General features: G+C 42.5%; 1 long non-coding RNA gene across 1 annotated transcript in view; it reads right to left on the bottom strand.

Annotated features, from left to right (window-relative positions):
* Positions 1-1,114: 1,114 nt before the first annotated feature.
* Positions 1,115-22,463, bottom strand: part of LOC115835381 — a 151,623-nt gene continuing 130,274 nt past the window's right edge. Inside the window, exon 3 of the long non-coding RNA XR_004030348.1 lies at positions 1,115-1,343. This is a non-coding gene — a long non-coding RNA (uncharacterized LOC115835381). The remainder of the gene's footprint in view (positions 1,344-22,463) is intronic.

Below are 22,463 nucleotides of genomic sequence, written 5' to 3'. Positions count from 1 at the left end.
TTTCCTTAGTGCATTCAATGTACCCATGTTTCCTTCATACCAGCCAGTGCAGGTGGCATGAGTGTACATTCCAGGGCAATGTACTGTTCAAAAATGTGAGTCTCCCATCAGAGAGTTGAAATTCAGAGTTCTCACAGCAGTTGCTGTTAAGCCGATGTTGCTTCTATCCAGATGGCCATGTGTACCACCCGATATGGAGAGGCCTAAGCATGCACTGGAGGGAGGCCATGCCCACTAATCCTCCACATAAAGGGTCATGGAGTTATGGCTCATGCTCTAATACTTAGAATTTCCTGGGTTTTATGGAGAAATGTGCATTCCTGATATTTTTCGAAGTTGCAAAATGCTGATATTTATTTAGAGACGTGTCACAAGTGAAGCCAAAGGAAATATGCCCAAGATTGAATTTGAGATTTCTTTAACTACAACTTGGAGCAGAGTGTTCACTGAAGAAGATCAGCAATGAAGAGGCAAAAAGCCTATTGTGTTAATTCTTGCTTAATGTTTTAAATTAAAAACTAAGGAGTTTGTCCACAAGGGATACAAGAGGTGCCTGTGTCCTTTGATACAAGCTCATATATACATGTTAAATTGCTAATAGAAGAGGTGCTTGTATGCTAGGATACAAGAAATGCTGGGTGTAGGATGAATGGACATCAGTTTGAAAATCTCTCTAGTCTTAATTTGTGTAAGTTGCCACTATTGTCACTGTAGATTGTTGTCCCAGCTACAGTCAGATCGTGTTGGTTTACAAAGTGTAGTGCTAGGGTAGACTGGCATGTCCACAGTGGATGCATTCCCACTGGAGAAGATGAAACTCTTGTCAGATCCCAAAGGAAAAATGGGAATTGTGGCTTTGGAATTGAGATACAGTTCATACAATATCCAAGAGATAGAGGGGAAAGGTATTTTCTCCAACCCAAGAAATATCTATGTATGTACACACACACACACACACACACACACACATACACATTTAGAAAAGTGTGTCTACCTGCATGCAGCTCTCATTCTGCTGATTTTAGTTTCTTCCACTTCTGCTTCTAAGTGGCAAAGAAAGCCAAAAATTAGAGGATTGAAAAAAAATGGAAAAAGCAAAAACAAATTTTACCTATAAGGCCTGAAATCCACCCAAAAATGAATATGTTTACCAGCAGATTGTGAAGCAAACCAACACTGTGTCAATATATTCATCAATTAGTGCATTATTATTGAGTGCAAAGTGTGTCTATTCTGTATTGAGAGGCTCCTGTGGCTTCTCCAGTGCCTACTAGAACAGGTTTCCAGGAATATCCCACACTCGTATGGCTGTTCCAGTCTTCAACTGGCATCTTAGACACAGTCTGTAAAGGAAGCGTAGTAAAAACTGGGGTAAGCAGAGAATAAATAGAAGACTATGGAAGGACCTGGGCAAAGGGAATCCTTGAAATATGTGACCCTTGACTCAATCAATCCATTTGCAAATGTTTATTTAAGGCCTAGTATATGCTGTCAACGTCATTGTCCTACGGGCGGTATAATAGTATCTTTCCCTCTGTACCTTAGTTTTCTCAGCTGTAAATTGGAATAATAATAGTACCTACTCTGAAGTGTTATTGTGAGTATTAAGTGAAATAACATACTTTAAGCATGTAGAACAAACAGTGCCTGACATATGATCAATATGCAATCAATATTAAGGAAGGAGAAAAATCATAAGCACATGGAAACTGGAAAACAATAAAGACATCAAAACAAGAGATGTCACAAGGCACTGTATTATTAATTGCCAAACAAATGCTTCTCACCCCTGAATGTCAAAACGTAGGGCACAGAGCTAAGAGAGAGCCAAAAGAGTTTGGTTTCTCACACTAGCCAAGCACCTGCCTATTGCATGTGTCTGAGAAGCTGCAAACGGGTCCCTCCAGAGACACCATGGATCACGATGGGCTCTTGGGAGAGGACCCAGAGCTGCCTCTAAGCACAGGGTGGTGCAGTGTAGTGCTAGCGAGTGCTGCTGTGGTGCCAGACTGCCCATGTTTAAAACCTAGGACTGGCGCTTATTATTCGTAGGCTCTGAACAAGTTATTTAACTCCTCTGAACCTCAGTTTCTTTCTCGGTAAAATTTGAAGGATAACATTGTCTATTTCATGGGTTTGCATGAGGATGAAATGAGATAGTGCAATATGTTCATAATAGAGTACCTGACATACATACATGTTAAATTGCTCATCTACATGGGATCCTAAACGAGCTGCTTCTTCCACATCTTTAAGGAAAGAAATTCCACAATCTGTCCGAGTGTTCAATGTACCCTTGTGTCAAAACTTCCTCCCGTTAGGAAATCCTCTCTTTTTAAAAGTTTATATAATTTGAGAGGGCCGTTAGCGATTTTGATAACCCAACTTACCATACAGGTGAGGAGAAAAGGCTGGAAAGTTTAAGTGACTTGCCCAAAGTCATGCAGATGGTTAGTGGCAGAGCTAGGACTGGCTCCTGGTTCTCCTGAAAGCCAAGTCCATGCTCTTTCTACTAAGGTTGCCGGTATTATTTCCTGTTGCAGGCATCTCGTCTTATGCTCATCATGGTAGAGACTTTTTGTGCCATGTGATTCTGGACTCCTGGGCAGAACATTCCAAGCCCTCCATATTCCGGCCTTGATCTACCTGGGGGGCATCCAAGACACATGGGCTCTGAATGAATTGCAAAATAAAACAAAGGGTGACAAGTGGGCCACGACATCAACTTTATTATGGATCCAGGCTAAATTGGAGAACACAACTTAGAATGAGAGCCAAATGGGCTGGTTACCTGACCCCCTAAATTAGGCAGAGTCACCTGCTGTCCTAGGCATATGGACTGGGGCACCGAGGATCAGAGGCTTCCATGTGGCAGATGTTCCCAAGCCCAAGAGAAAGAAGGAGGATAGGGCTGAGCAGAACATGCCCGTCTACTCTTTCTGCCAGGCAGAAGCCACTGCACCTCCTCAAGGGTGGAGAAAATAAAGGCAGGAAAGTCAGGAGTGTCAGTAGGAAAAATCTCCTTTCTTAGAAACTAAGAGTGGGAAAAGATTTTCTTTTCTAGTTTCACCTCTTTCAGACCACACGCCCACCTTGCTCCCTACTCATTGGCCGTACAAATGACTGGTAACCCTTTGGCCTCACTCTATTTCTTTTGTGCTCAAATTATTCCTCTTGAACAGAGTGCCCTTGCCCTCTGGATACCTGAGTGATTTTTTCTTTATACTCTAAGTTCTGGGGTACATGTGCAGAACGTGGAGGTTTGTCACATCGGTGTACACGTGCCATGGTGGTCTGCTGCACCCATCAACCTGTCATCTACATTAGGTATTTCTCCTAATGCCATCCCTCCCCCAGCCCCCCACCCCCGACAGGCCCCCATGTGTGATGTTCCCCTCCCTGTGTCCATGTGTTCACGTTGTTCAGCTCCCACTTATGATTGAGAACATGATGCCTTGGTGTTAAATGCTTTCTGTCTAAGTCTGTTTGGGCTGCTGTTATAACAGAAACTTATTCCTCAAGGTTCTGAAGGCTGGGAAGTGCAAGATCAAGGTGCCTGCAGGGTTTGGTAAGAACCTGCTTTCTCATAGACTAGGTGGCAACTTCCCACTGCATCCTTACATGGGGGAAGGGTAAACAGGCCTCATGGGCCTCTTTTATAAGTGCATTAATTCCATTCATGGGGTCTCTACCCCCATGACCTAGTCACAGCCCAAATGCCTACCTCTTAATACCATTACATAGGGATTCAGTTTCAACCTATATGTTTTTGTTGAAAGCTAAACATTTAGACCTAGTACTCTGTCATCTTTCAAGACTCAGTTCATGTGTCACCTTCTGTATGAAGTTCTTCCTTCCTCTCCTCATATCCACCCCCAACACTTTATGGGGTGAGTTGGCAACCTTTTCTTTGTGTTTAGTATGGACTTTCCTCTTACCTCTTTTAGTCGTTTATTCCACTTAATTTTCTGAAGGCAGAGGCACATCTTACTTATCCTATGTTCAAGGCCTTACACAGAACTTTAAATGCAATAGGTCTTCAATAACTTTTTGATGAATAATGATGTTGAATGTTTTTCCTAGGCATACTATATGATATTAAGCCAAGTCCCTGCCTTATTTTCAGAATAAAGAATCTCATTATTTCATTTATGCATTAAGTACCAGTAGGTGCATGACACTGTCAGTTATTGCAAAGTACATAGCTTGTAGTCTTCCTTTCTACAATCCTAAAATCTACTTGAAAAGGTATGCTCACAAGAAATAATTGAGTATATGTACATAATTGATACAAATGCTTCTTTGCACCCATAAATCCCTTTAAAATTTACAAAGCAAAATCTGCCCAATCTGCCATTCAATCCAATGACTACCCTGTGAGTCAGGGTGGACTCACTAGCCCCATTTGACAGATTAGGAAATTGGGCTTGAGAAGCCTTGGGTGATTTAGCCAAACACACCCAGCTGTGAATGACAGAACTGGAGCTTGAATCCAGGCGTTTGGCTCCTAACCTAGTCTGGTTTTTCATAATTGGCAGCTAAATGAAAATAATTAAATGCAGGTGTTTGACTATGCAATGGAGGGAGAGTGATGTCTACATCTACTAGTGTCTCCATCACCTTTGGCTATACTGAGAGGTTCAGTGTGTGTGCTGGCTTCCCAATCCCAACACCCCCATGCTTTGTTCAAAATCTGCCTATAGATGAAGCCCAAGGTCTTTCTGCCAAGCTAATGGGGAAAGTTAGAGGGAGAGTAGAGGCTGAGAAAAGTATTACCTAAGGTGGAATGTTAGCTATCCAAGTGTACCTAGCAAACTAGAATTTGAAAGACATGCAGATGTAGGTATATAATTTCATGGTCTTTATGGATTCTTGCTATCCTGGCTCTGAAGCTTCAAGTCTGTTGGGGAATTTTTTGTATCAGAAATGTCTGTTGAAGACTGAGGGGAATGGTGGTGGAATGAGCAAAATTTGAGAGGGAATTAAGTCATTTTCTGGCCAAAAAACAGGATTATAATAAACAAGCCATGAGATGTAAATCATTCAGATCTGAGGGAGTACTGTCTGTTCCTGTCTAAATAAGTGACTGCAATTTCCCATTTTTCTTCAACTTTCACTTAAAGATAATATAGTCCTTTCCAGTCTTCTGCCTGTCTTGTTATAGCGCCTGTAATTTCCCTTCAAATACTTCAGTGTTGATTGTGTGATGTATATATGTGAATGCAAGTTAACTGTAGTCTACAGTAGTGAACACTGAAAGACCTTCATTCAGGAATGTATGCCACAGAGGAAGAAATAGAAAATACTTCAGCTCTCTCAATTCTAAGCCTGTATCTGAAAGTTGGTTAATTAGCATAAAGAATGGTAAAACATTTTTTTGTTGGTGAAATAAGTGGTGTTCACTCTAAATGACTGGCTAGAAAATTTGTAAAGACATGTCCGTCCTGGCATGAAAGGAGTATAAGAATCTGGTGAGCCCAGCAGCCTACTACCTTCAGATAGGTGCTCCAGGCCTGGGAGTTCGTTTATTCTCTGTACCTCATGCATGGTGAAGGATGTGGGCACTGATTCTGCTGTCAGAATGTTTGATGCATATGCCTTAGTGTAAATTTTTCATGCACCAGACTTTTCAGATTGCCTTAAATGACTGAGAGTGGGACACTCTAAGATTACAGAATTAGCTTGCATTGTTTGGGGACCTGACTGCCGGTCAATGTTAGAATGGGGTAGAATAAGGTAGAATTGGGTCTGAGACTTGCTTTCCTTGTTACGACCAAGTAGCCAGGCTGTGGGGGAAGAAGATATACAGTTCCACCCACCTCTAATTGTTGGGTGCAACTGACATTTGTCACTAGATTCCATCAACTGCTAATAGCCAAAGTGGCTTTGGTCCCTTTTGCAACAGTCCTTAACAATTCCTCCTGTTTTTAAACAAATTCTTCTATGTTTTTCACCTTCTTCCTTTCTTCCTCACCCCTAGCTCTGTCAAATGACACCCGATCAAAGGAGAGGGCATATGAATGTTTATTGAGCTTAATCTATGCCCTTTATATGCAATATTTAATTTCATCCTCATTTAAAATAAAATAGGTATGATTTAGTAAAAGTTGAATCTCAGAGAAGTTAAGAAACCACCCTAACATCACACAGCTAGTAGGTGATAAAGCCGAGATTCTAAAGCTTGGAATTCAGAACTCAGATACGGTTTTTAGCAGACAACTCCACACACAATTTTGAAAAGGGCTAATAATTGTTGGCACTTCGTGCTCTTCTACCAGATGGGATGTTTTGACAAACTGAAGAATAACCATAATGACCTATGATACTTTTTCCTATCAAGTGCATTCTCTGCTGTAAACAGGGAGAACTCTTGCAGTCTGTAAATAGAGGTTTACTTTCTCTCTGCAATTGCTCTCCAGCCAGCCTTGCCTATAGTCAGACCATGATGGAGTAACAGTAAACGCGAGGAAGGTGATTAATGTGGTGTCAAGAAGCACCTGAGGTCCGTATGGATGTGTTTCATTTGATTTTTTTGAACCACTCTTATCTCTAATGCCAAAGCATGGATGGCTCTCCTATTTCTACAAAGGCCCCCAGCCTGGCCTTTCATGATTTCTTTTCCCCTTGGAGGCTTCTTACCTGGAATTTGGCCTGATCTCACCTGGATCAAGAAGTATTGTTTATCAGAGGCTGTTTACTGCAGCCCTTGCAGATGACCCCAACCCCTACACAGGTTAGGCCCACCCATTAATTGCTTCAAGGAATCTTCTTTGGTGTCTGCCTTTTATCCTCTTATAGATGTTTCTATGAAAGAACATGTGTTGTTAGAAGTCCTGTTTGCTCAGTGTTCTCTGTCCCTAAGACTGGCCTTCAGGACACCTGCTGGAGCCCTCTGCATTCAGTTCTGGGTATCACAGACAGCAATACTGCTAAGCAAAGCTCAGGAGATCAGGCACATGAGGGCAGTTCAAGGACAGTAGGGACAGAGTCAAGACAGAGTTAAGCTTCCATTTTGAGAAAACATAACTGTGTTCTGAAAATGTAATCATGCTAATTAAAATATAAAAAAGGGAAAAAAGGAAGAGCACTACATTAAGATAGGCATTTCTGTGCAATAGAAATTTAATAGAAAGGTTCTGAAGTACTATCTTGGGTAAATTTAAAAAAAAGAAAGAAAGAAAAGAAAGAAAGGGAAAGTAATCCAGAACAAGAAGCCAAATCCTGGAGCAGGAGAGGCAGACTAGAGTTCAGCTTCTAAAGAGTAGTATGGAATTAAAATACATACATAGAATTAAAGACAACAATATTAGGTAAACACTACATTAGTCATCATCAAAGAGAGAAATTGTGAATTGAAAGACAGTTCTAATGAATTTCACAGCTCAGAGAAATAAAGAGAGAAAGATAAAAGCGCTGTTAAGAAAACTGGAAGTTAGGCTGATGATACTTGAACAAGAGATGGCTAAACATTTTTAAGAACTGAGCCAGGTGTGGTGGCACATGCCTATAGTCCCAGCTACTTGGGAAGCAGAGGCTGGAGGATCGCTTGGGCCCAGGAGTTCAAAGATGCAGTAACCTGTGAGTGTGCCGTGCACTCCAGCCTGGGCGACAGAGCAGGACTCCGTCTCTAAAACATAAAAATAAATTAAAAATTTAAAAAGGCTGGGCATGGTGGCTCATGCCTGTAATCCCAGCATTTTGGGAGGCTGAGGCAGGCAGATCACCTGAGGTCAGCAGTTCAAGACCAGCCTGGCCCACATGGTGAAACCCCATCTCTACTAAAAATATGGTGGCGTGAGCCTGTAATCCCAGCTACTCAGGAGGCTGAGACGAGAATCACTTGAACCCGGGAGACAGAGGTTGCAGTGAGCCAAGAAGGTGCCACTGTGCTCCAGCCTGGGCAATAGAGCAAGACTCTGTCTCAAAAAAAAAAAAATTAAATAAAAATTAATAAAGAATTTTTAAGACTTCATGACTGAAGAACGTCATGAATTCTTAGAGTGGAAAGAAAGCACATGCTGTGTACAGAAGCAGGATTAAAAAGCAACAAAAAAACAGGATGACAACAAAACCCCTCAATATTTCCCAGCAACATTGAAGAACACTAAGGATAAAGAGAAAATCACTTTTTTATTTTATTTTTTAATTTAATTTTTTTTTTTTTTTAGGTGGAGTCTCGCTCTGTTGCCTAGGCTGGAGTGCAGTGGCTTGATCTCAGCTCACTGCAACCTCTGCCTTCCGGGTTCAAGCAATTCTCCTGTCTCAGCCTCCCGAGTAGCTGGGACTATAGGCGCCTACCCCCACACCCAGCTAATTTTTGTATTTTTAGTAGAGATGGGGTTTCACCATATTGGTCAGGCTGGTCTCGAATTCCTGATCTCAGGTGATCCACCTGCCGTGGCCTCCCAAAGTGCTAGGATTACAGGCATGCGCCACCACGCCCACCCAAGGAGAAAAATCTTCAACTGACTGTGTTGGGGTTTGCGAAGTGGGATAGGGACTGATCCTCAGATACCTGAAAAGCTGTGTCTTGGAAGAGGAGTTAGGGTGCTTCTGAGGACCTCAGAGGGTGATCCAGGAGTTAGGAGGAGAAGGCACAGGGAAGCAGATTTTAAGCAGCTTTCAGGAAGAACCTTCTAATAACAAGGGCTTTCCAGAATGAACAGCCTGCCTTCTAATAAGGAAGTGAGTTCTCTGTCAATAAAAGATCTGTCTCTACAGAGTCCTCCATTCTAAAGAGCACGGGAGGGAAAGTAGGCAGGCTTGGGAGCAACTGGATGGCTGGAATCAGAGTGGTGTTACTTGGACAGCTTAAATGCTGTGGAAAATGGGCCATGAAGGATACAGGAAAATGGGGAGAAAAGAACAGTGTCCAGAGGGGAAATGTGATTTTACCTGTGTAATGATTTGTTTGGGTCTGTCCTCTTGCTTGTCATTTTTGAAATGAATTATAAATTTTTCCTCAAATTCTACTCTACAACCTTCCCTAGAGTCAGGCAGTCTTCATTGACCCGTTTCTTCTTCCATTTGACACTTTTAGCTGAGTTATTCACCATCTTGAAACTGGCTGGCCCCATTACCCTTTTCACAAGAAGTTAGATGGCTAACATAAAACTTACCCAAAACTTCTGTGTATGGAGGGGTCACTAGAGATGTCTATTTCTGAGTCTTTGTCCCTTAATTCCCCAATGTAGAAGACAGAAAAACTCACCTAAAATCATGACAACTCACATGGGTATACTGTTTAATGTTTTACAAGGCTCTCTCATGTACACTAACCTCATTTAATTTTCACACACACACACACACACACACACACACACACACCCCACACAAAAAAGGCAAAACAGTCATTATCATCTCCAGGAAATCAAGAACTGGGAAGGTTATGCAACTTGCCCAAGGACAAAAAGCAGCACTCAGCAGCAAATCCAATGCCTGAGGCTCTAAATTAAGAAAAGGTTCTAATGTCCCAAATTGCCTCTCTAGCTGATACACAGAAGGGATATTCCCATAGAAACGTGGTTAAAGGTAGTTGAAAGAATTAGTACCAACACCTAGTAGTTGAAAGAATTAGTACCAACACCTAGCACTAATCCCTGTCATAGTATAGGCAGGCAGTAAATGTTTATGGTTGAATTAGTATTGCAGTTCAGACTTCTTATGAGCTAAGTAGACTATCAGTGGGCTGGCCAGGGAAACCACCCAGTACTTTCCTCACCCCAGTGCTCACTCTGCTTGAGCTACTCTGGCTTCTTGCTGTTCTAGAACACACCAAGTTCCCTCTTGTACAATCCCAGCCCTGTCCGACACCTTATTCCCCTTTCCTATTTTATTCCCTTCTATGGCATTTAGCATTTAGGATCATCTGACATCTCATATATTTTACTTGCTTCTTTGTGTGTCTGTCTCCCCTGACCAGGATATAAGCTCCCTGAGGACGAGGGTTTGTATGTGCTTTGTTCCCTGCAGATTTCACAGCACATAGAATAGTGCAGAGCTTGCAGTAGTGCTCAAAATGTACTTGTTGAAGGAATGAATGAAGGAATTCATTTATAATGTTGTTTCTACAGACTTCTGGATTCAAACTAAAACACAAGCTGACTTTTGGAACACAGATCAGTTCATAAATAGAGACTTGATGAATATTTTTTGAGCACTAATAATGAAATGTAGAAACTATTTTTACTACGTCATTTAAACCTAGTCTCACGTAAGGTCGAACTATGGGCCATCCACACCTTGAAACAGGTGCAGAGAAGGAGACTCACAGAGCCCAGCTAGTCAGCTTGAAGCTACGTGGGGACAGATTGAGTGGAAGTTGAGGCGGGGAGGTCTGGAACCCAAAAAGAGAAAAAGACATCCAGAGGGGGAAAATCAATCCATCAGCTGTGGATACTGAGAATCTACTTTGAAACTAGGACTGTGCTGGGCATGGCGGGCCAGAAAAAGTCTCTAATATGACCCCAAAGAGTTAAAAATTGGCGGTGTGGAGGCAATTGTCGGGGAGACATACAAGACACACACAAGAAGGTTTGAAGCACTAAACTGTATGTCACAATAAGAACTCCTGAAGGAAGAGGAGATTGGCTTTCTGGGGTTTTCAGAGAAGGCTCTTTGGAGGAGGTGGTCTCTAGCCTTCAAAGGCAGGTGAGACTTCCTGCCCCAGCGGGGAAGGAGAGAAGAAGGGTGTATTCCACCCTGGGCCAGCAGAACTGGTGCTGCAGAGGCAAGGACCTGTGCTGTAGGCACAAAGCTCTGCACTAGCAAATCTAAAAATACCCGCCCTCTCTAGTTTTTTCTTTCCCTCTTGGTCTCTTACTTTTCTTCTCACCCACCTTCCTATTTTCTTCCTTCTCTGATGATCCTTTCTGGCAATCCTGGGACTCACTTGCTCATCTCTCCAGGGAATCTCTGACCAGCTGGAGGGGCCAAAACCTTGCAGGACTCCCTGCGATTCAGGTACAGGTTGGCAGCAGCTCCCGAGGCCCCCACCCTCCTTGACTCAGTTCTTTCAAATGCCAATTAACAGGTGTCAGAAATGCTGGTCTGAGTAAGAGATCCATGTCTGCATAACAACCCGACTGTTTTGGCTCCCCACCCGTGAGCATAAATATCGTGGTGTTTGAGCCCTTGGGGCCTGTGGAGTTTACAAGTATGCTGTCAAGATCTCTTCATTGGGCTAGTGCTTGAAGTGCTGCCAAAAAGCGAGGGGACTCCTGTGCTTTTATGTGTTCCCAAGCACAGGCCGCCCTGGCTCCAGGAGGAGCCCTCTGGGGACCGAGTGTCGGTGTGAATCTCAAACAGCAAGCTGACATTCCGGTTGGGAGTGTGACAGTGCATGCCTGGGTGATGATGCCAGGGCGGCAGGTGACACGGGTCCACCACAGAGGGGGAGCGTAATTGGAGTGGCTTCTAGTTACATGTCCTCAGAGCTCTGAAGGATGGAATCAGGGTCGGGGGAACAGTTAGAAAATGATGTTACAAAATCCGGATGTCCTTGATCAAATTGAGACCACTGAGATGGAGCATTCAGAGCACAGATGATACTAGTGTTCCCAAAAAAGGCATCCGACATGGGCTCATCTAGGACTAATGACATTGCAAGCCAGAGATACAGACCACTGTCAACCAGTGAAATACACCCGCACACATGTGTGCACGCACACGCGCACACACACACACACGTGGGCATCCATGTGATGGGCCCTAGAAACCCAGAGGAACCCCGCTTTTAGGGCACTCCCCTCCCCCGGGCCTCACCACAGCCACTGAGGACCTGACTCTGGATAAACATCTGAAAACAGACTGGCTGCCAGGGAGGAGAAAAAAGAGGAGAGGGTGGAATGGGATGGGGCGGGGCATGGCGACAGGAAGAGCTCAAAAGATTCTCAAGTTGGGTGACTACCAAGGTCGGCTTGTCTCAGAGGGCAGCAGGGCCACGGCCTGGCGGGCTGTGGGGCAGCCGGCGTTGGCTGGCTTCTGTCGTGTGGGGCAGCATTTCTCCGCCTTCACCACCCCACCTCGGGCTCTGTTCAGAGGTCAGATCTAGGAGAGATTCTTGGACTGTTTGTCCAGTTGGTTCCACCCCAACGAGAACATATCAAAAGGCTGAGCACATTTGACCTCATCAGCTTTGGGGTCTGCACGGCAAGTTGGAAAAATCCCCAGTAAAAGGCCTCATGGGAGGACTACATCACCGTCTCCCTCGGGCCTAGACTGGTTATGCTTTGTAATAATTGTTCTAGAAACCTTGGTGGAAACGAGGCAAGCTTTCCAAATCTCCCCTTTTGCCATTTGTCATAGAAGTCCGGAATATTCTCGATTTTATATTTGTGGGGAGCAGCACCAGAAAGAGGCAGAGAAGTATACGGGATCACGTACTTCTTTGGTGGCAAACCCCTGCCTCTTGGTCCCTATTACTCTTTCCATGAAATTCCTCCTTGTTCTCTTGGTCTTCTTTGTATCTATTAACTTATGGAGAAGATAACTTTCAATAATTAAATGTGTCCTCAGGAATATTTCCTCACCCCTGAGTTATATTAGAAACTCTGAGAATAGAGGAAGATGGCCTTTATTTCCTCGCTCCCTGGTCTGATTTAACTTTATGAGTCTCCGTGCAGTGCCTACTCCGTGAGCTGCTTTCCCGATTTGAGGGGAAAATACAGTCCACACAGACACTATCCTGAGAATCGCCCCACGAGCCTTTCCAGAATCCCAAAGATGACGTGGAGTCCTGCCCCTCAAATGTCAGGATTTGGAAGAAGTCGCCTGCCTCCGAGCGAAAGCCAGATGCCTGGAGAGGTGAAATAGGAAGCTCTCACAAGGATGAGATCAGATCTCTCTAAAAGAAATCTCGTTGGATGAAGACAGAAAACAAATAATTTCCCCCAACAGAGGAAAGCTATTTGTTTATCTGCTCCGTGGGGGCCAGAGGGCTTGGAGCGGTAAAGTCTGAAGGCAGTGTATGTTTTAGAAAGTTGTGGATGGGATCATTTATATTGTACGGTGCATGGCCCTAAGATGGCCAAAGGGGAGTGTCAGAGCCTCGAATCTTTGCCCTTTTTTGGGAGGCCACTCTGGGCAGACATTTCGCTGATCATAATCACTTTTATATGTAACTGGACCTTAATTCATTTGGTAGTATGAGCTACGGAAGGGCGGCACAGATTAGAGAGCTATGTCTGTAACTGACGAAATCTGCGCCTGGCGTGCATTTGTGGGGAAATTAAAAATAAAATGAAGCTCATCTGAAAAATGCGTGGACTGGAATTAGCCGTCTCCTGACCAGTCACGCATGGAACTTGTCGGAGATGACCAGGACAGAAAAGTGAGACCTGGGCAGCACACTGGGCTGCGCCGGCCGCCAGGATCTGGGGAACCTGTCATAATTTATAATGGATTATCTTAGGAAATAGATGAGGACAGCTTGTGTTCAGGAGCCAGGAAAGACTACTTTAGTTTAAAAAAAGGGGGGGTGTGGAAAACATGTCTCAAAAATGCATGACCCATTGTTGTTTATTCTGTTTATCTTTATTTATCATAAAGATATTTAGTGTCTGGACTTGGATTGAATTAACTCATCAAATCCTCTGCTATGAACATGACATTTGATGGCAGCTAACATCGCCACACCAAGTAAATGGCACCCCTTGCCTGTGCTGGTGTTGAGACTCATGTGTGCACCCCTCATTATAAGATACATATCCAAATGTATTGGAATTTTTATAGTTAACACTTTGAGTTTCAAAGACTGGGGCTTACACACACACACATACACACACACACACTGGACAGTATCTTCCCATTTTCCCATTATGACTTCTCTTTGATTTTCTTCCATCATTGCCCTTGATGCCCACTTTGATTTCATCAGATGTCACTGTTCTGGACTAACTACTTTTGATTGCATATAAAGGAGAAAGGGAAGTAGCATTTGTTGACTCTTCTCTGGTCGATGTGATAGTGTGTTACATAAGTACGTTGTTAACCTTCACAAAGACATATTGTGATACTGTCGTTCTGCTGATTTTACTGATGAGGCAACTGGGACATGGAGAGATTACAGGACTTGCCAAGGTCTGCCATTCAGTAAGTGGCCTAGTCAGGCTTTGAACCAAGACCACTGGGGTTTCAAGCCTGGTCTGTGCACCCAGTCAAGGTGAAGCCAGAATCCTACTGTAACTGGGCAGCATCTGCAAAATCAGAAGAATTTGGATTCAGCAGCAGGCTTTATTTCAATACTTAACTCACCCAACCTAGTTCTCAAATCCAAGCTTCTTTTCCTGAAACAATTACAAAAAAAAAAAAATACTATACTTCAAACTTTGAAAGATAATAGCAATTAAACAACTTAGTTTCCATTGTAAGTCTGATTTCTCTGCCTTAGTGGAAAGTCTAATGGGATATTTTACAAGGATGACAAAGACAGATAATGAAAGTCAAACCAGTACATAAAGCTTCCTTGAAAGCTTGGTAATTAAAGGCTTTGCATTGTTCTTTAATAACAGTCACCTTTTTACTGCATTGGGATAAAGGCACAAGCTCTGAAATATATTTGCATTTCAGCCACACTCTGAGTGAACACAACCTCTAGCTTTTCATTCAGAGGAGCTGCATTTCAACTTCTGCAGAAAGAAAGACCAAGAGGTAGCTGTTTCTTCCAAAATGCTGGCAGTATGCAAACATTTAGTACACTGGAGATTAGATGCTAATCTGTGAGTTCATACCTGTGTTTTAGGGGAGGCTTCAGGCTTATAAGAAAGGGCAGGCAAGAAGCCTCAATGTGAAATATAGCCATGGCCTTCCTACATGAAATGCCTATATCCCATGACAGTGGTCCTGGAGCATGTGTGTGTTGATGTGACTCACTGGGGAAAAGTTCAATGTGTTCTTCAACGATGCCTGGTCTGTGGAGTAGAGCAAGTAGGAGGCCATGTGCTGTTGAGAGATTTCTGAAACAACATGTCCCAAAGAACTTTTACCCCTGCCTGATGCATGAATTCTGCCATTGAGGTGAGAGGAAAAGGGGGTAAACATTTAACAGGCACCTACTATGTGCCAGGCACTGTGTTAGGCACAGTCTCAAATCTTTTTAATCCTCATCACAACCCTCTGAAGTATTATTCTCTTTTTAGAGATGAGGAAATTGAAGCTAAGACAGGTTAGGTTACTTGCCAAGCATTACATAACCAGAAGGCAGCCTGAGATTTAAATGCACATGTATTGGACTCCCAAATTGAACTCTTTGTCCCCTGTTAAAATGTGCCTGTCCCTGGGAAAGGTGGCACATGAAATCCTATCAGTCATTCACCCTGTAGTGTAATGAATTTATCCTATCCTTTCTGAGAAAGTTTCAATTAAAAAGCCTAAAGGTCTAGATTCCACAAAGGGGAAGAAAATACAGAAGGGAGAGGGTAATGATGATGAAAACATGTATCAGTCACTTCCCAGTCACTTCCCAGTTTTGCCTAGCCCTAAATACCTATGGCTGACTTGATAGAGCAGGCAAAAGGGGGAAAGGAAGATGTGAAGAACAAAGTCTTTCTTTCACTCTTGTTTTTGAAAAGATAGTTAAGAACAGAGATAGTGCTGTGTTCTAAGAGTGACAACGCTGAGAAGGAAGAAAGGGAATTACATGTAATTTAGCTCAGCTGGCCGGGCACGGTGGCTCACACCTGTAATCCCAGCACTTTGGGAGGCTGAGGTAGGTAGATCATGAGGTCAGGAGTTCGAGACCAGCATGGCCAATATGGTGAAACCTTGTCTCTACTAAAAATACAAAAATTAGCCAGGCGTGGTGGTGCGCGCCTGTAATCCCAGCTACTCAGGAGGCTGAGGCAGAAGAATCGCTTGAACCTGGGAGGCAGAGGTTGCAGTGAGCTGAGATTGCACCATTGCACTCCAGCCTGGGCAACAGAGTGAGACTCTGTCTCAAACAACAACAATAATAATAATAATAATTTAGCTTCGCCTAATTCAGGATACAAGACCAGCTGATCTAAGTTGGGTTACAGCATAGACATGGGTCTGCAGAGCCTATGGGCTGAGCAGGTCTGAGACTGAATTATGATTTCTCCTGGCCCCTTTCTCAAACTAATCTGCTCAACACCACAGGCTTGGCCACTGGGATGCAGTGTCATAGGTAAGAGCTGATGACTGGCGCTGGCCGTCTCACTTTCTAGCTATGTGACCTCCAGCTGCTGCTGACCCTCCCTGAGACGTCATTTGTAAAACGAAACTCAGAACGCCTGCCTCACAAGATCACTGTGAGAATCCAGTATGGTAACATTCAGGTAGCACTTAGTGAGTGGTAACTAATGATACCGTATAATCTACACGCAGGATACATGGGGAATTTTGATCCTGAAAGCTTTGGGGCCAAGTTGACTTTAGCAATCGACAGAGCTTTCACTTGCTACATGGCGTGAACTTGAGGGATGGAGGGAAGGACGTTCAGCTCCAGAGTATCTCCTTTATCTAAAAGCCATCATATCTGAAATTCCACATTTGGGATATACTCCTTTGGCAACTGTCCCAAATATCCTTTTATTAATCCCTTTGATGGGAAGGCATTATGTCAGTAGCTACTAATCCAAGCTGCCCATTGGAATTGTCTTGGGGGTTGGGAGGTAGGGGAAGGTTAAAGAATGCTGATGCCCAGCCCTCACCCCAGACCCAAAAAATTAGAACCTCTGGGAGAAGCCCAGGCATTAACACAAAACAAAAACAAAAACTTTGCCAAGTGTTTCTACCATGTAGCCAGGGCTGAGAACCATTGTGTTACAGTATTTGATTCTACTAGAAGGGAAGCACCAGGAGGCCAAGAAATACAGCATGGCATTCCCAAGCTTCCCACTGTCACTTGGCACAAAAAATAGTTAACCTACAAATTCATCGTTGGTGTTGTTGCATGAAAATAAAGGGGTTAGTGACTCTAAATTCCACCTTAGTGAGAGCCAGAGATGAGATTAAAGACAAGGGACTGGAAGGCACAGAGAGGGGAAGTAAGCTCTAGGTCATTACAGAAGAGCGAGTCTCGCTTCTTAGAAAATTCAGCTGCTTGTTACTCTCATGATGTTGCTAACAGGAAAGGGCAGACCTCTTGGAAGAAGGGAAGATGCTACACCAGGACTGAAAAAAAGACACGCCTTTTTAAGTTTCTAGAAGAAACTGAATACAAAGAGAGAAAATTTCCCATTAAGTATTTCAAAAAAATCCATCCGGCAGTTGGAAGAAACAGAAAACAACATGCCCTGAAATCAGAGAGCTCGACCTTCAAATCTCACACCTGCCATTATTAACTACGCGACCTCACAGAAGGAGGGAGCTTTATTCCTGTTTGTTTTTGTTTTGAGACGGAGTCTCTCTCTGTTGCCCAGGCTGGAGTACAGTGGCGCAATCTCGGCTCCCTGCAACCTCTGCCTCCCTGGTTCACGCCATTCTCCTGCCTCAGCCTCCTGAGTAGCTGGGACTACAGGTACATGCCACCACGCCCAGCTTATTTTTGTGTTTTTAGTAGAGATGGGGTTTCACCATATTGGCCAGGATGGTCTCGATCTCTTGACCTCGTGATCTGCCCACTTCAGCCTCCCAAAGTGTTGGGATTACAGGCATGAGCCACCATGCCTGGCCGCCTGTATTTTTTTAAAGCATTTCTGATTATCAGAGTCTATAAAAGGGGGAGTAATATTGATGATCTCCTAGGGGTGTTGAAGAACACTTGAGAATTGGCTGGCACATATCAGGCGATTGGGGTCTACTAATTCTCTCCTTCTGTCCTCCCTCCTTCCCTCCCTTTCCACCTGACAAACAAAGTTATCAGTTATTCTAGGGATAAGTAACTTTTCAAAAATGAGATATCAGACAAATGATCCCCATATTTCCAAATGCTAATTGTTGTGGGAATTTTAGGGAGAGGTGAAGTGAGGGCGTGAATCTTCAAATTAACAGAAAGGACAGGATTACACAAGAAAGATCAGCTCCATTAAAAATCAGCTGCATAAGATTGATGACTGAACCCTGAAATCAACTGTGTGGAAATTGTGCTGACTTTACAGGGAGACTTGCTTCTTTTTCTGAAGTCACAAAGAATGTAAATACTATTACAATTATCCCTTATTTTAAAATAAGCTCATTAGAAATCAACTATGAACCCGTTTTGTCATGGTAACATTTTAATGGAAAATTTTAATTACTTTCCTAATATCCTCATGGTAAACTTTCTATACATATAAGTTTTCATCTTGTTTTGGGTTATTGTGGAAACTTTATATTTTTCTAGAATTCTATCTCAATTTCTCTGCAGACTTTTTAGCCGTACCTGTTTGCATTATTATAGTTTTAAATGGTTTCTCCATAGACTAAGATGCATATTATTAATATTTCATGAGGTCAGGAGTTCGAGACCAGCATGGCCAATATGGTGAAACCTTGTCTCTACTAAAAATACAAAAATTATCTGGGCATGGTGGTGCATGCCTGTAATCCCAGCTACTCAGGAGGCTGAGGCAGGAGAATCACTTGAACCCGGGAGGTGGAGGTTGCTGTTGCCATTGCACTCCAGCCTGGGCAACAGAGCAAGACTCTGTCTCAGATAATAATAAAAATAATAATTATTATTATTTAGCTCAACCTAATTCAGGATACACGACCAGCTGATCTATGTTGGGTTACAGCATAGACATGGGTCTGCAGAGCTACTGCAGAGTAACTCCTTAGAGTTACTATTGTGCATTGCAACTGTCTATAGGTCAATTTTCTCCCACTCTGTACTTTATGATGTATTTGTCATATCTATTTACCTACCTATGTTGTACATCTCACAAGACAATGTTAAAATGTTGTAATTTTTGCTTTAAACAGTGATATGTCTTTTAAAGAAATTAGGAGAAGACAACTTTTTATATTTACCCAAATATTTACCATTTCTGATGCTCTTCCTTCATTCCTAAAGATCCAGGTTTGCCTCTGGTATCATTTGCCTCCAGTCTAATGAGCTCCTTTCCTTCATTCCTGTATAGCAGATCCGCTGATGACCAACCACCTTTGTTTTCTTTGATCTGAAATTATCTTTATTACACTTTTATTCTCTTTTTTTTTCTCAAAGAATATTTCACTGGATATAGATTTCTGGCTTGATGGATGTTGGTTGCGGTGGTGGTTTTTCTTTCAGCACTTAAAAGATTTTTGTCTCATTGTGCTCTTGCCTTCAAGTTTCTGAGAAGAGGGCAGAAACTTTATTCATTCAAAGCATTATTTTCTTGTATATAACGTGCCACTTTCCTCTAGCCACTTTCAAGATTTTCCCTTTATCTTTAACCTCCAGAAGGCTGATGTGCCTAGGCATAGTATTCTTTGTGTTTATGCCACTTGAGCTTAGCTGGGTAAATCTGGACACTTTCTACTTTTGTCAAAGTTAGGAACTCTTCAGCCAGTTTTTCTTCAAATATTTTTTTCAGCGATTATCTCTCCACTCTGTGAGACTCTGGTTCCACATGTGTTAAATCTTTCGACATTGTTCTTTAGGTTCTCAAGTCTCTTCATTTTCTTCTCTATTTTTTCTCTTTTTTCTTCAGATTGGATAGTTCCTACTGATCTATCTTTCAATTCATGGGTTCTTTCCTCCGTCATCTCCATATGGCTCTGAATTTCCTTCAATAAGTTTTTTATTTCAGATACTGTTGCTTTGATTCCTTTTTATGGTTTCTATTTATCTGCTGAGATATCCTATCTTTTCACTAATTTTGAATATGCTTTTCTTCATATCACGTAACATATTTATAGTCACGGCTTTAAATCTTTGTTGGCTAAGTCCAACATCTGAGCTGTCTTAAAATCCCTCTTTCTCTTAAGAATGGGTCACATGCTTGTTTCTTTATGAGTCAAGTAATTTTGCTTGTATCTTGAACATTGTAGTGTTAAGTTCTAGATACTCTACATTCTGTTGTATTTTCCCCAAAACTGTAAACTTTTTTGTTTTAGCAGGCAATTAACTTAGCTGGATTCCAGCTGTAAACTCTATCACTTGGCTGGCACCTCAAATCTCAGCTCCATTCCTTTGGCTTTAGAAGGGACTTTTAGAGTCTGTTCTGTGCATTCATAAATCAGGGGTTAGCCAGAAATCTGAGCAGAGTTTATACACAGAATTTATAGCTCTCCCTTTCAGGCTGTCTCCAAGGACATCCTTACTTTCTCATGGCTTTGGTTGCCCTGTCTTCTGGCTCTATAAGCCAGTAAGATTGAGGGTTTCTCCATTATTCTCAGCAAACTAACACAGGAACAGAAAACCAAACACCACATGTTCTCACTCATAAGTGGAGTGGAACAGTGAGAACACATGGACACAGGGAGGGGAACATCACACACTGGGGCCTATCGGGGGGTGCATGGCAAGGGGAGGGAGAGCATTAGGACAAATACCTAAGGCATGCGGGGCTTAAAACCTAGATGACGGGTTGATGGGTGCAGCAAACCACCGTGGCACATGTATACCTATGTAACAAGCCTGAACTTTCTGCACATGTATCCCAGAACTTAAAGTATAATAAATAAATAAATAAATATCCAGTAAATCATGCTATAAAAAAAAAGATCGAGGGTTTCTTTCTGTTTTTAAAACCCTGCATGCTGTTGCTTTTGGATTGCTTTTTGAAAGCAATCTGTGTTCAAAAAAAGGGGAGAGAAGCCTCCCCACACGGTTTCTTTCTTCTAAATGACAATCCAGAATCTGCCCCCAGAATCTACCTTTCCAGTTCTTTCAAATAGTTATATTTTTATTTTGTTTATAGTTTGAGGTTGGTCTGGTAAGAGCTTACTTATCCCTACTCTGAGCAAAACCAGACCATATATTTGCTTTAGGTTTTCAACTTTGTCACTATAGGGTCATTTTCTCATAATTCCTTTAACTTTTTTTGGTATCTATATTGTGCCTCCATTCTCATTCCTAACCTTTTTGCTCTTTTTTTCCTTTAATCAGGCTTACAACTGTTTTTTCTTTTTCTATTTTGTACAACTTTTCAAAGAACTGCTTTTAGAATTTATCTTTTTTTCCCTTTTAATTGTTTCCTTATATTACAGCTTGTGTTTTTGTAATTCTGGGAGGAAAACATAAGAAATAATTGTGCATTAACATTTGAGCTGGACCAAGATTTGAAAGGTAAATTTTTCATCTTAATTCATCTCTACCAAGGAGACAGAGGGGTGCTTAGGAGTATAGACAGGCAGCAGGGGAGGAAGAACCCTCCTACCCACTTCCAATGTCTTATTACCATGGACCATTTTATTTGCATCTTAGGACAATTTCCCTGTTGGTTTGAAGTTTGTACACGTCTTGCTCTAAAAGACCTGCTTAACGGCTTTGGTTGAAGCATTGATGACAACAAACTGGAATAATCCAGCCTAGCTTTGACATCAAAGAGGAACAAGGACAAAATCAATGAGACTAGAGGAAAGAAACTGTTTCTCCAAGATGACATAACTGGGCTAGAACTAAGGCATTTCCAAGTGGAATCATGCTCAAGGAATGCACATGGAAATTACACATGCGGCCAAGGTCTCTGCTTAGAATGGAGCTTTCCTCCAAGCTGATACAATACTGTTGCTTGTGACCACTTACAAAACCTGGATATTGTGAAGTGGTAGCAATGAAACCTCAAAAGGGAAGCTTAGCTGCAAGCATCAGTACTGGCCGGCTCTTGAGCACTCCAAGTCACCAAACCTGGAGACGGCAGTACAGCAGGAGGAACAAGAGATTCCTGGAGAGGTCATTTGTGTGCCAACTGCTCCTCATTAACAGACATTTGGGGCTCCTCTTCGTCTTGTTTTAAGGAAGATATGCTCCCTCAGCTCCAGCCAAACTGACTTGCTGATTGTCTCTGGGACACGCCTGAGTGTTCAGGGCACACTGTTCAGGGCAAAGCACAGAAGGGATTCCAAAACATGCTGCAGCCCATGAGCAAAGTGCTTTACCTTGAGAGCACAAGAAAGTCTAGTCCTTTAAGCAAATGAGGCTAAGTGTACAAACATTAGCTATTTGTATATGTGTTTTGCCTCCAAGACTTGAAGCTCCTTAGAGTAAGGCTCATGCTTTCTTCTATTTTTTGCTGCCTACAGAGCTCAGCATAAAGCATATTTGATAAATATTTCTTGATTGATTTCCATCTTCCATATTTTCCATCTTTTCATCATTCCATATTTCTTTTTATGTTTACTCCCATCTTTCATCTCAACTCTACCATCTATGTTATTCCCACAGACAGAACAACCCAGTCTTTCAGTTGCAAACTTCAGGGAGAAAACAAGGTTTTCTGAGACTGAGACTGGGTTGTCCAATATCAAACACTAACTGTGACCACTATGACATTTGGAAACACTTTGTGGTGGGCAGAACAGTGACCTCCCAAAGTTACTCACATTCTAATTTCTGGAACCTGTGAATATGTTACCTTATATGGCAAAAGGGA

The sequence above is a fragment of the Nomascus leucogenys genome, chromosome 6 (genome assembly GCF_006542625.1).
Source record: "Nomascus leucogenys isolate Asia chromosome 6, Asia_NLE_v1, whole genome shotgun sequence".
NCBI classification, from domain to species: Eukaryota; Metazoa; Chordata; class Mammalia; order Primates; family Hylobatidae; genus Nomascus; species Nomascus leucogenys.
The sequence above is the reverse complement of the archived record's forward strand: the minus strand, read 5'-3'. Positions and strand labels throughout refer to the sequence as shown.